Source organism: Amia ocellicauda, chromosome 19, assembly GCF_036373705.1.
Source record: "Amia ocellicauda isolate fAmiCal2 chromosome 19, fAmiCal2.hap1, whole genome shotgun sequence".
NCBI classification, from domain to species: Eukaryota; Metazoa; Chordata; class Actinopteri; order Amiiformes; family Amiidae; genus Amia; species Amia ocellicauda.
Genome location: NC_089868.1, coordinates 15,480,362 through 15,492,971, shown reverse-complemented (window position 1 = coordinate 15,492,971; position 12,610 = coordinate 15,480,362).

Below are 12,610 nucleotides of genomic sequence, written 5' to 3'. Positions count from 1 at the left end.
ACATTTGTATATTACTGTAGTCCAATTGTTGCAGTAAGCTATAGTACAACAGCAAAAGCACATCTATGTCATTTGGAGAACAATGCCTTCAAGATTACAGTTTAGGCTAAATATATATTGTGAACTGACACCCACGAGGCAGAAACAGAATTAAGGTGAACACAATATAAGTGTTATATAAGTAAATAAACTAAATCACCAGCACATTCGGCTGAAACAATGGATGGAGTCAACATGGGTCTGGAGGAATCTAGTACCATTCTTCCACAAGGAATTCTTCAGTTCACGCCGGTCTGATGGAGGTGGAAACTACTGTTACAGGCTCCTCTCTACACAGTCCCATGAATGTCTGTGGGGACTGAGGTCTGGTGTTTCAGAGGGCCATGGAAGATGAGTAACTTTGTCCTTGTGCTCCTCAAACCACCCCTTGACAACATGAGCCCTGTGGACTGGAGCATTGTCATCCTCAAAGACACCCCGACCAGCACAGAAGAAATGCTGCATCATGGACACAGATGATCATTTAGGACGGTAACGTATAGCACTGCATCCACTTTTTCCCAGGCTGATATCACCTTTGAGACAGTTCCTCGTGACACGCTAGCAATTTCTGCAGCCTTTCTCTGGGAAGAGATTTGCATATTTCACAAACCAGTCACGTATGTGTGGTGGCCACATACATTGCATACATGTTGTATGCCCCTTGTACCCTAGATTTTATTTATGTTTTGTCTACTATCTGTAAAAATATACTATATATAAACCCATACATACATATATACACTATCTGATTCAAGTACATTTATAACAAAAAATACACAGTGTCTCAATATTAAATGCAAATAGTGTCAAACAAATGTCAAACAATGCTATGCAAATAAAACACCTGTTGCTGTAGAGCAGCGTCCTTCAGGGCTGACGAGACAATCGTGCCAACATGCAGGCGGAAACGCTCAGCTGTAGGTCCGGTGTTATAGGAGATTTCTGTTCATTTCACTTTCTTATCAAATAGGCCTGCATGTGAAATGAAGCATGATTACAGTTACTGTACCCCTCAAGAGCTGACAGTGAGCTGTGCATTGCGTTACGGTGTCACCTAGTGGTCATTGTGGTACAATTCATGGTCAGTGAGATACAAAACATTTATTTTCAGTGTTGGAGTGCTATTTTCTACCTGTCTACCTGTCTACCTGTCTTCTCGAGCTGAAGTGGGAAAAGAATGGACCCGAGTCCATTTAAAATCTTAGGAGCATCAAGACAATTATAAAAATCAGTGTTAGTATAACCACTTTGTAAAAATACCAAGTTATTTTGATTAAAAAAGTAGCCTGTGACCCTTAAAGAACTTTGAATGTAATGGACACCATAATGAAATCAGATAACTGTTGCTCTTCACAATAATTTCACAACAGTCTGTTGTACAGAGCTATCAAGATTCAGTGCATAGAAATGGGAGCTATTGTTGATTCATTTCATTTCAAAATGTATTTACAAACTAATATAAACCGAGTCTTGTTTGTTTCCCTTTTGCCAAAGTTAACAGTATTTTTGTTTTGTTTTACCTGAAAAATGATTTATTGTTTCCCCAATCATAAACTGTTTCTAGGTTTGTATGTAAGATATGGAAATATCCTAGTTATCAGATTTCATTCCTGAAAAAAGTTATTGGGAAATTAAATGAAGCAACAATCGCCTGAATCTCATCAAATAATAGACAAATCTGAACCATTACACCTTCAAACTGTACATGCCATTGAAAATGAACACACACATGATTAAGGCAAAATAATACAACACTCAGAGCCTTTAGTTATGTTTCTAAATGACAGGCAACAGTGCATCAAGACATGCATCTGTATTGTGCTGCCAGTTAAGGAGTATTTCTTCTGAGACGTGTCTTGAGCTGCAAGAGAAATACTCACCACAAGAGGGAGATAAAGTTTTGTAATGGAGAAACCGCCGTGCCCCTGATTCGGCTCAATCTCAGCGGCCCGAGCAGAGCTGATGTTCCACTGGGACACCGCACGGGGACGGGAGTGAGACGGCACTGAGACCTGGCTGCTCCAGAGCTGCCATACTGCCTGAGAAAAGTGGGGAAGAAAGTTGGCGTTTGGCTGCAGGACATGGTACTCTAGAGATATGACTGCTATAGGTGTCACACCAGTTCAGAGATTATTAATCAATAAGGTATGAATTTAATGTATGGTTATTAACTGTCATTACCAACTCCTTTTAATGCTGCACAGATTTTCCAAGTGTCCAATTATCAAACACACACACACACACATATATATATAAATGTATGTATGCATGTATGTATATATATTTGTATGTGTGCATGGGAGTGGGCCATTTCTGGGACACAGATTCTTAAATAGCTCAGTGATGTGGTGACATGCATGAAGAACATCACTCAACAGACAGTAGTTTCTTCAGGCATTGTTGGAGCACTTTAGTCAGATGTTTGTCACTTTTTCACATTCAAAAATGAACTGCACACACCTTTCCTGTACTAGGTCATTATTAATCACTAACTCACTGACTAATGATTACTGATTAGTCATGGGAGACCACCGACCACACTATTGAGGCCCAGTAAAGCAGGACAACTGAGGGCAATATCTGGATGTGGATCACCTTGAGAAGCCTTTATCTCCAACTACAACTGTTCAAATTGAGACATCTCAGCTTTATCAATATAGTGCTAGCTATGCAAGAGCTATCCTCGGGGAATGTATTCCCATTCTCGCTGTAATGTGCTAAGACAGTCGAAAGGCAAGGTTGACTTGGTGTCTTTGATGCGCTGTACAATTAGGCTGCTTGTGTGCCGAAATAGAAGGCACGTTACCTTTCCCCAGCATATTTTCTGGGACTGAACGCCCCTGACAGCGGGACCGATGTAATTGTTTGCATAGTTTTTTCCAGGACACCGAACTGTGTGATGTCACTTTTTTCCATCTGCACCAAATGTGTGGTTATTGTCCTTTCATTACAATAGATTGTGCGTTTCCGTGGCTGAGAAATATTGTTTGCCACAATTAATATTTATTTCCAGGAGGTTTGCAGGCGGTATGCAAATGTTTATGCACACATGCACAGAGCTTACTGTAGGAGATGATGTCAAAGCCCCTCATTTACATTTTACACCACTGTAATGAACAGTCATAGTGCAGAATTAAACGATTAGAAGTATTATTCCTGCCTGAAGAGCTCGAGCACTCAGAATTGAATGTCATCATTTTTAATGCATCAGCCTATTTCCATATTTATTTTAAAGTATGTTTCTGTTTAATTCAAAAGAACAATGCCTGTGTACAGCAGGGCATTGCGATGCTATCCAACATTATTTCTAAAAACAAATCCATGTCAAGGTTTGCATCTTTTTAGAAAATGAGAAATAAATGAAAGGTGTTTCTGTCTGAGTTACGGACTTCACATCAAGGAAGCCCAGTCTTTGGACCATTTTCAGATTTCTTCCCATCATTGATAACACAAAGTTAGTAAAAGATTTTACTGGACTGGAACCGAACAGAGTTTCTTATAATCTATGAGTAGCTTTATGGACCTGTTACATAAGAAACAGAAGAAAAAGAAACACTCTTTTAATCTATTATCCAGTGTAATAAAATGCAAAAAATTGAAAAGGAAATCACTAGCTATTCTGGGACTTGGTCTTGATGAAAATGACAAGGGGTCAGGGGGTGAGATTGAAGAGCACACTCCCCCCCAGGCTACGGTCTGGTCAGACTCGCAGTATCTGGTCATCAGCTGGAACAGACAGGCAGGGGTGCTTTCCAAGAGAGGTCGAGGCCCTTTCGAACGCACGGGCCGAAGTCACACCTCCTGCACAGTTCAATACTGTCTGCTAGATAACATCTCGATGAGTATCGGACACTAAGGGGAAAATCAAAGAGAATCAGTCCCTTCTTCGAGACTATTGAGACATCAGTGGCTTCCAAAGAATAATCTGCACAGATAACTCTTTGACCAATTTTAATCTGCTTCTAAAGATTCATCACATTCTTCTAATTGTGAGAGACAATCCTTAATGACGGGCGAGCATAGGAATACTGAAAAGGAAAAGCAGCGAGCGTGGGAACTGTTTTGAGAGATGGTTTTGTTTGCTTTCTTGCCTGTACCAATTCTCCAAATGCTAACTTCTTTAGTTAGGTGGGGGTGGAGGGGTGGGAAAGAGCTTTGGTTGCACTTTAGAGCAATGACAGTTAAGATATATACAGTGGGCACTGACACCGCTATTGAAAAGACAAAAGACGCCTCTGTCTTGTCACAATAATCCTAATCTGTTTTATGACGAGAACTACATTAAAAAGAAGAGGGATGAAAAAAAAACTATGCCTGGGTATGATAAATGTAGAAACGGCTGACAAAGCCTGCTCCGACATTCATTTCTAATGGCCTGATTGCTCAATTAATTCCACGTCTCGTTTTTAGCCCCCCTTTTTAATGTGAAAATAGTCATATTTCGTCCCAGATTAGTATAGATACAGACTGACAGTATGCGCTGCTCAAGGTATTTGGGAGACATAATTCATTCATAAAGCCGCAATGCACTCATCTATCATCAGATTTTTTTTTTGCCACTTCTCGCTCTCCCCTCTCTCAGCTCCTGGCTCTTGGGGGGGGGGGGGTTGCTGGGTTGGGAGGGTTGGGGGGGGGGGTCAGTCTCTCGGTTGCTGATGTATTAGCTGGCATATGCAAGCTATGAATTATCAAGTGAAAGGAGTCAATTATCCACTCTAAAAATGAGTGCCTGGGTTCCTGTAGCCTGGGGGGCCATTCTCGTATTTACGAAATGATTTCCCGGGAAGTGGAAAAGAAGGAGCAAGGGAGAACAGGAGGGAACGAAAGAGAAAAAAAGAAAAAAAAGCCCCCACCTCCCCTTCCCTAAACACTAGCATTGCTGCCACACACTCCTTCTCTCCTGTCTCCCTGCTAACCAGAGCAAAAGGAACATTTTGAACTTTTAATGCAATAATCCATTTTTATACACACCTACTTTTATGACTGATTCGGCTGAGCTAGAATAGCGTTGCCTTGACTGGCAGCCATTTTGCCTCGTCCCGAGTCTCTCCTTGGCCTTCCATCAAATCAAAATGGGCCCCCGATTGACTGCAGCCCTTAATAGAGTGGAAGGCAAATGGAATATTGGAATAGGTTTTCACTTTTTTTTTTTCTGCTCGAGTCCCTAGCCACCTTGCCTTGTCATTTTCTTTAGCCATTGATTTTTTTTTTAACCTTTTTTTTCTCCAAGAGAGAGAGAAGGGGTGGGGGAAGGAGAGCGAAAGAGAGAGGGCAGCCAACCAATAGTTCTGGCCTATAAGCAGGCAAGACCCCTAGATGCACATCACCAGAGCCCAGCACTGACTGACATAACTGACACTTAGGGAAATGAGGTCATTAGATGGAATTACAGGGGGTTTTGATAGCTCAGTAATGGGTTTTAATGATGGAATTTAACATACAGCCCCACCAGGGACAAGCTTGATACACAGTCCGACAGGTCGTTTAATAAAAAAAAAAAGAGTCCTTCTCCTCTGTGCTGGAGAAAAGGGGACTTTGCAGGAAGCGCTAAAAATAAAATACACTTTCCACTGATCCTGTATTACATATGAAATGAAATAATGTTTTTGGAGTGGATGAATGACCTGATTTTATTTTTTATCCTCCATCCTCTTAACATTAGGAAGGCTTTTCTTGAAAATAAAATAATAACGGTAAAAAAAAAGTTTGCATATGTGTTTGTGCACATCTACAGTATATATATATATATATATATATGTATATATATATATATATATGTATATATTTATATATATATATACGCTGGAAACTATTTAAACCTCGAAACTGTGCTGATTGTAAGTATACACTCTTGGAGGTTGCTTTGCAATAAATAAATTCAAACACAGTTAGTTACTGGAGTGAATGTCTAAACCAGCATATTTTAGGGGCGTATTCTCTACCTACTAGCTTAGGCAATGTTCAAATCAACATATTCTTCATATTTTAACTAGGTTTTAACCCGTGTAATATTTCCAAGGCATAAACAAAAGCCTTTTGTAGTTCGGGTAGCCATCCTTGATCAATCTACAAGCCTCAAAGAGCCAGTGCATTGATGTTTGTAAGCTGTCTGATCTTCACAGAAATGATGCTAAGCTGGTTTAGGTTCAGGGGATATTGTGGGTGCAAGTTCTAGTGGTACTGGAGCCCATGCATATTCGCACATGTGAGATATGACACCCTGAACTGTAACAGAGACACAACAGCCCAGTTTAAGGATATGTTTCCAGTATTCCTCATAAATGGGAAGCAAAGTTAGTGATTATTTAACCATGTAAAATGGTTAGAAGTAGAAAATGGGGTGAGATGTCATATCAGCAGTACATTAGGCAAGTATTTTTTCTTAATGAGGGACTACTGTTGCATTTGGCACTCAAAACACTTTTGGTGTGGTTGATCGTGAAATCATATGATTCATCTTGGTTGTTTTGTTTAAAAGCAAACTTGATATTTTTATTGTCAGATTTAGAGCAGGAAAAAAGCTACAGCTGATTTACAAAGGAAGAAAGTTGGTGGCAAAGCAGAGGGCAGCTATTGTCTACCTTCACCAGGATATGTGACTGTATCTTGCTTGCGCTACCAATCACATGCATTATCATTCATATACTGAGAAAATCTCTCTGTAAAATATGAAGGAGATTTTCCCCCTTCTGTGTTTTGGAGACTGAATTATGGCTCCTGCACCCAGCAGCTTAGAAAGACGAAATCCTCACGAGCGACCACATTCTGGCTCTGTGATGTGGAGGATTTATTACACCGTAGATGAGAAAGGCTAACAATACAAATCAAGTCATAAAAACCATAAAGATAGTCTTTCTCTGACTTTTTCCACCGCAAGGCAACTAAAACTCTGCAATGTGGAAAATTACTCTAGAGGATAGGAGGGAAATGTAGCTAACCACTGGCTTGCATTGCAGGACAACGTAGCGCTCAATTTAATTTATTCACCTCGGACATTCGGGGGCTTGTTCCGTCCTTGTTCGGAAATAGCTGGGGAGATGGAGCCGGCTGGCTTGTGGAAACTGTTCTTCTTCAGGTGGGATTGAGAATGATGACCCATGGCCTTCAAGCTGTTTGAGGTCAACGGCTGTTAATGAGAAAGGAAAGGGCTGACTGTCACATTGAATATGACTATTTCATATTACAGAAACAAACACACACACACACACACACACACACACCTGTCTGGAGAAGATATCAAAACAAAACAATAATTTGTAACTTTAGCACTTTTTGTTTTGCTATGCAAGGAACGTTTAGATTAGATAAGGGGATAAGGAAAATGTTTGTATTTTAACTTAATTGTTCATCGATTTCTTTCATGTTCAAGTTCTAACAAAAACATCTTCTTGTACATGAATCTGTTTATATATATATATAGCTATATGATCTCAAAGTATATATACGGTTGAATATATGGTTTACATTTGGGTTCTGCGCTGACTGTCTACATATTGTCTGCTGAAATGCTCAGGGATTTATTATCTGATCTTATTTAAAAACTGAGAATACGGCAGCCTGAAGCCATGGTTTAAAGAACGAATATGAATATGCAAAAAGCCTCTTTATTTTTTGTTTTGTTATTGCATTACCGCCTTCCTCTGTCAGGTACTAACCACTGATCTCTGACCTTGTCCTTCCTTCAGTGCTCTTCCCTTGGGGATTGGGATGGTTAACAAACACAATGGTCAATTATCTGTCAGGTAAGATACACTGCATTAGACATTTATTGCTTAAAACACTACAGGGCAAATCCAGCGTTGATCTTAGATAATGATCATGCAGCCGTTGAACACGATGATAAAGTAATTCTTGGGAAACATTGAACTCTAGCATCCTGATGCCTGATTATCTTCTCTTCTACAATGCAAACTATCTGTCTCATGTACAAATGTAAAAGCGAGTAAATATGAAGTTGATATAAACGTGAGCCAGTTGAATTATTTTGCATTTCAGAGATCAATGTAAATTCAGCATTTTTAACACAGACAAGTTTTAATTTGGGTTAAGCTAACCTACAGTGTGGCTAAAACAAGGACAAACACAAACAACATTCTACTTTAGTTTGCTCTAAAAAAAACACAGGACCAGACATGTGAAACGAAGCGAATTCTGACCTACAATAATTTCAAACATATGTGATCAGGTGGCTTGTCATCTGATCCACTAGGCCCATAGCTAACAATGATTCCCAGTTATTAAACTTTAGGAAGCAGCCAGGCAGCAGGGTTTATCCAGGTGTATAGTGATCACTACAGCAGCTGCAGTGGTAGCAACCCATCTCCCTGGAAATACAGTATTATTAAAGACTATGGCCAGAGACCGAATCTGCAGACTTTGTATTGTAGCCCAGACTTGAGTCTCTAGCAGAAGCACCAGTTCGCACAGTCACAGATGTATTGTGAGCTTTGGACACACATGTTCTGATTTTGCATGTACATACACTGATTGATCTTTCATCATTGATGTAGATAATTATGAGATAATTAAGGAAATGTACACAACAAAGTCCAGAGCTTGGATGAATTGAAGGAATTGCATTTTGAGGAGTCCTGTGCCACTGTATTAACCAATCTCAGAATTCTCCTGGATCCATTCTCACAGAAAAAAAAAATGCTATTCTTATAGAGAGGGGAGGAGAAAAATGCCCCCACCCCCTTCAATATACATGTGGAATAACAGATTGGATTTATTTGTGATTATATTCCCCCCCTCTGTTTTTGTCTAAACATAAAGCCATCATTCAGCTAAGCGGCCGACTGTGGGAGAGTTTTTGTACAGGCCCTCCTATTCAGTAGGTGTACACGATTGTGGTGTGTGTTTAAATGACAGGTAAATTGCAGGTTAAGTGGAGAACGCAGTCTTTTAACAAGAGACTACAGGCTTCCGCAAATCCCTCCTAGTCTCTAATCTGAATACAAAAGCGGAGGAGGATTAAATTTGACCCCTGAATACAGTGTTTGTTCGAATCGAGGGCCTGATTAGCCGAGATGAGAGGAGAAGGTTTACATTTCCTATTGTGCTCGAATGCTGCAGGTAAAACAACAGCCAACAAAAGAGGCTGTTTAGCACTAATTTCTTCAGGACAAAAGACCCCAGCACCACAGGCTTTCTTTAGCTGCGTGGGCTCAGGAAGACGGGAACAGTGCAGGCATAAAAAACAAAAAAAATGGACTGTTTATTTAATTGCAGATGAAATACCATAACACAGCGCTATTAGCTCCAGCTGCTGATGCAAACAAATCCTCCTTTATTTAGCAGCAGAAGAAAGAAAGCCGAGCTATGTACCGGCTGCAACGTGAGGAGAAGGGGTTTAGCTGTCAACATTTAGAGGCTTAAAGTCAAACCTATCCTCGCTAAGGAGGTAGACTCAGGGTGTTAGGCAGCCGAGTGACTTTCATGTAGTGTGTGTGCAGCTAAAGATGAGGGGAAATTGTCTATCTTTATGGGATAATAAAAAAAATGTACTAATTGATTTTTAGAAGTTTCCATTACATCTTCTGGTGCCAGCAGATTTTGTACAAAGACCAGACATTAAATCCAGTGGCTACCATGCAGTCCACATTGTAATATCAAGAAGATACCTACCCATCAAAGCCATCATTAGCCCTAACAATAAACAAGGGCCACCAAATAATACCAAAATGTTTCACCATTTCCAATCAGCAGCATCCTCTGAGTCTAAACACCACCCTCCATTCACCCAAACAGAAATCTCTGTTTACTAGGGATCCTCCTAACCCTGTCCAGGCCCAACTGGAAGCCTAACAAGTGCAAACACTAAATAACAGCCGTCTGGTCAATGAGGAGAAGCATACATTGATTTTACAATTTCCAAAACCTGTTTTTGAACCTACTGGGAAACCAATAGCAGGATAAATCGATATATTTTTTAAATAAAAAGTTTCACAATGTTCCTTCAAAGTATTATTCTCCTGGGTTTCTCCAAGTAGAGTCCTGGACTATTTATCTTGTCCTCTTATTACCGCAGAGTCCTGGACAGTCCGAGAGCTTACAATAATTATGGCTGCTTTCCAAGTGTAGGTGGCAGTCGAAAGGGGGGACATTAGATGACCAAACAGGACTTTGTGGCCTTTACCTGTTGTGTGTTTTATGGTGCGGAGTACACTACCACCCAGCCCTCATCACCAAATCATTACAGCGTCTCCCAGCTTGTAAAGAACAGGGCTAGGGGCGGCAGGTGGCCGGCTCTTTCTATCAAAGAGAAGAGGAAGATTGAGTGTTGGGGGGGGGGGCAGCCGTGAGCTGTAGACCCACACACAATAACCCACTGTGGGGCTCCCAGCTAAAAGGGACTGGGACTGTGAGGCTTATCGCACAGATCCACTGCTAAGCTGTCAACCGCGCTGCTGTAATGGCTTGTTTAGCAGTAAAGCTGGGGCTGGGGCCGCTGAGAGCCATATTTCAGTGGGTATCGATCAGCCCTGGCCGCCAGTCCTCACTCCCTGTCCCTGATCCTGTTTGCAGCCCTGTAAAGTAATAACTGTACTCGTGTCAGGGAGGTAATTATCATTGATCTAGCGCACGGTGACAAATTTTTCAGTCACGCCGCTTGATTCATACCCGGTGTTCGGCTCAAAGTGCTGCCGAGGTAACGAAGCCCAATTTTGTAGCAACCCTGTAGGCAATACCTCAGTGTTAACCCTTTTGGCAGCCAGCACTAAAGAGTGTCGACCGGAGGATCTTCACTCGCACCCGGCCTTGAAACCCTCTGCCAAATATAACCACGGAGAAAAGTATATAGATCATCCGTTATAGATCATCTTCTATTGGCCCCACTCACAACGACTAGTTTTCCACTAGTTCCACCGAAAAGAAAAAAAACTATTGGTGCGAATAGATGTTTCATTATAATGAAGAACCTGTTCTAGGGCACACATGGAAATGAACGGCTTCTCATGATAAATCCCTTGTTTAGCGGTTTTGTATGTGCAGCTGTGAAATGAGGCATGTACAGTAATTAAAAAAAAAAAAAACTCAATTTTGTTATATTTGTGACAGTTATTAGTACAAAGTGATAGAGATTAGGCAGCACTTTACCATATATATTCCAATATTGTTCTGCATTACAGACACGGCTGTGCGGTTCATATGTTATTGTCTTGCCAACCATAAAACACTTGGAGCTTTTATTCCTGGAAATGTACAAATAAACTGGCACAGATCTGAGGTTTAAGTCGAATTTTTATATAGCACAAGACATGAAACTCATGTATAAATCCCTGTTTGTGAAGTATACATACATGGCCTTCAGGTTTGCTCCTGCACACGTTAAACGTTCTACCTAGTCATTTACACGGATAAAAAGAAAATCATTCTCATTGACTACAAATAACTTGGGTTACCTTTAACGCTGATTCAAGTTAGTTGTCCGGGACCTCGATACATCAACAAAACCTTCAGCCCAATGCCATTTTCAGATGTATTAATTAATATGTATAATTTAATTTAAGTGTATAATAAATAATTTGTGCTTATTGAATGTATGCGGCCAAAGTGGCAATAGAAACTGTCTTCTCTGTGGAGGCAACCTGCAGGTTTCTGTTTTTTTAAATCTCAACAACTGAGTTTTATACTACCTAATAAAGCCTGCAATAACAACCAAAAAAACATGGCAGGTCAAAACTAATTAGAATGACTGGGAAAGCGAGCAGCAGATTGTAACATTTATCAAGAGGAGAATAGACCACCTCTGCAACGGATGTAGCCATGTCTGCAGGTTCTACAGGTAGAACAACACCAGCAGTGATTTCCTCAGGAGAGAGAGGGCGCTCAAAAAGGACCTGCTAAAGATGACAAAACACTGTGGTGAATCCCAGTCATAACCAGTAACAGCATTTTGCAATCATTTGCAAAAGTAATTACTAAAATTACAAAATTGGGGTTGTAATTTAATCATGCATGCTACTAAAAATAACCCTTTCAAAGCCAATGTTTCAGAAGAGTCAAGTTAAATAGTTAAATCAGTTCGTGTAACTAATCAATCACTCACAAGATTATGCTGATCTTAATCAGGTTCACTGAGCACTGATCGGGGGTAACAGTTATTTAATATACAATTACAATAGATAAAAGAGTATATTGTGCTCTAACTTATTTCCTTTTTCATTTCTAAATATCTATGCAAAGTACTCAGTATACATGTGGGAAACACTTTTATCAGTGGATTTACTAGTAAATAATATTAACACGAAAATTGAAAATGTATACAAATTGCGGATTGAATTGTGAGATTTAGATTTGCATTGCATTATATTTTTGTGCCATGTGGTAGGACATGAAAAACCACAGTGAAGAACCTTTGTATGTACAGTTCTGATCTTTATCAAACAATTGCCCCTTCAATTACAATGACCCTAGGTTCCTCCGAATCCCTAGTTTCCTCCAAAAAGGTGCCCAGGTTAAATCTTTAGTCCCTGGGGACTGTTACCTCACATCTACCACATCCACTGGAAGAGCAGGAGAGTTTTTAGCTACTTCCTCTCTCGCTTGATCTTCCTCTCTGCTC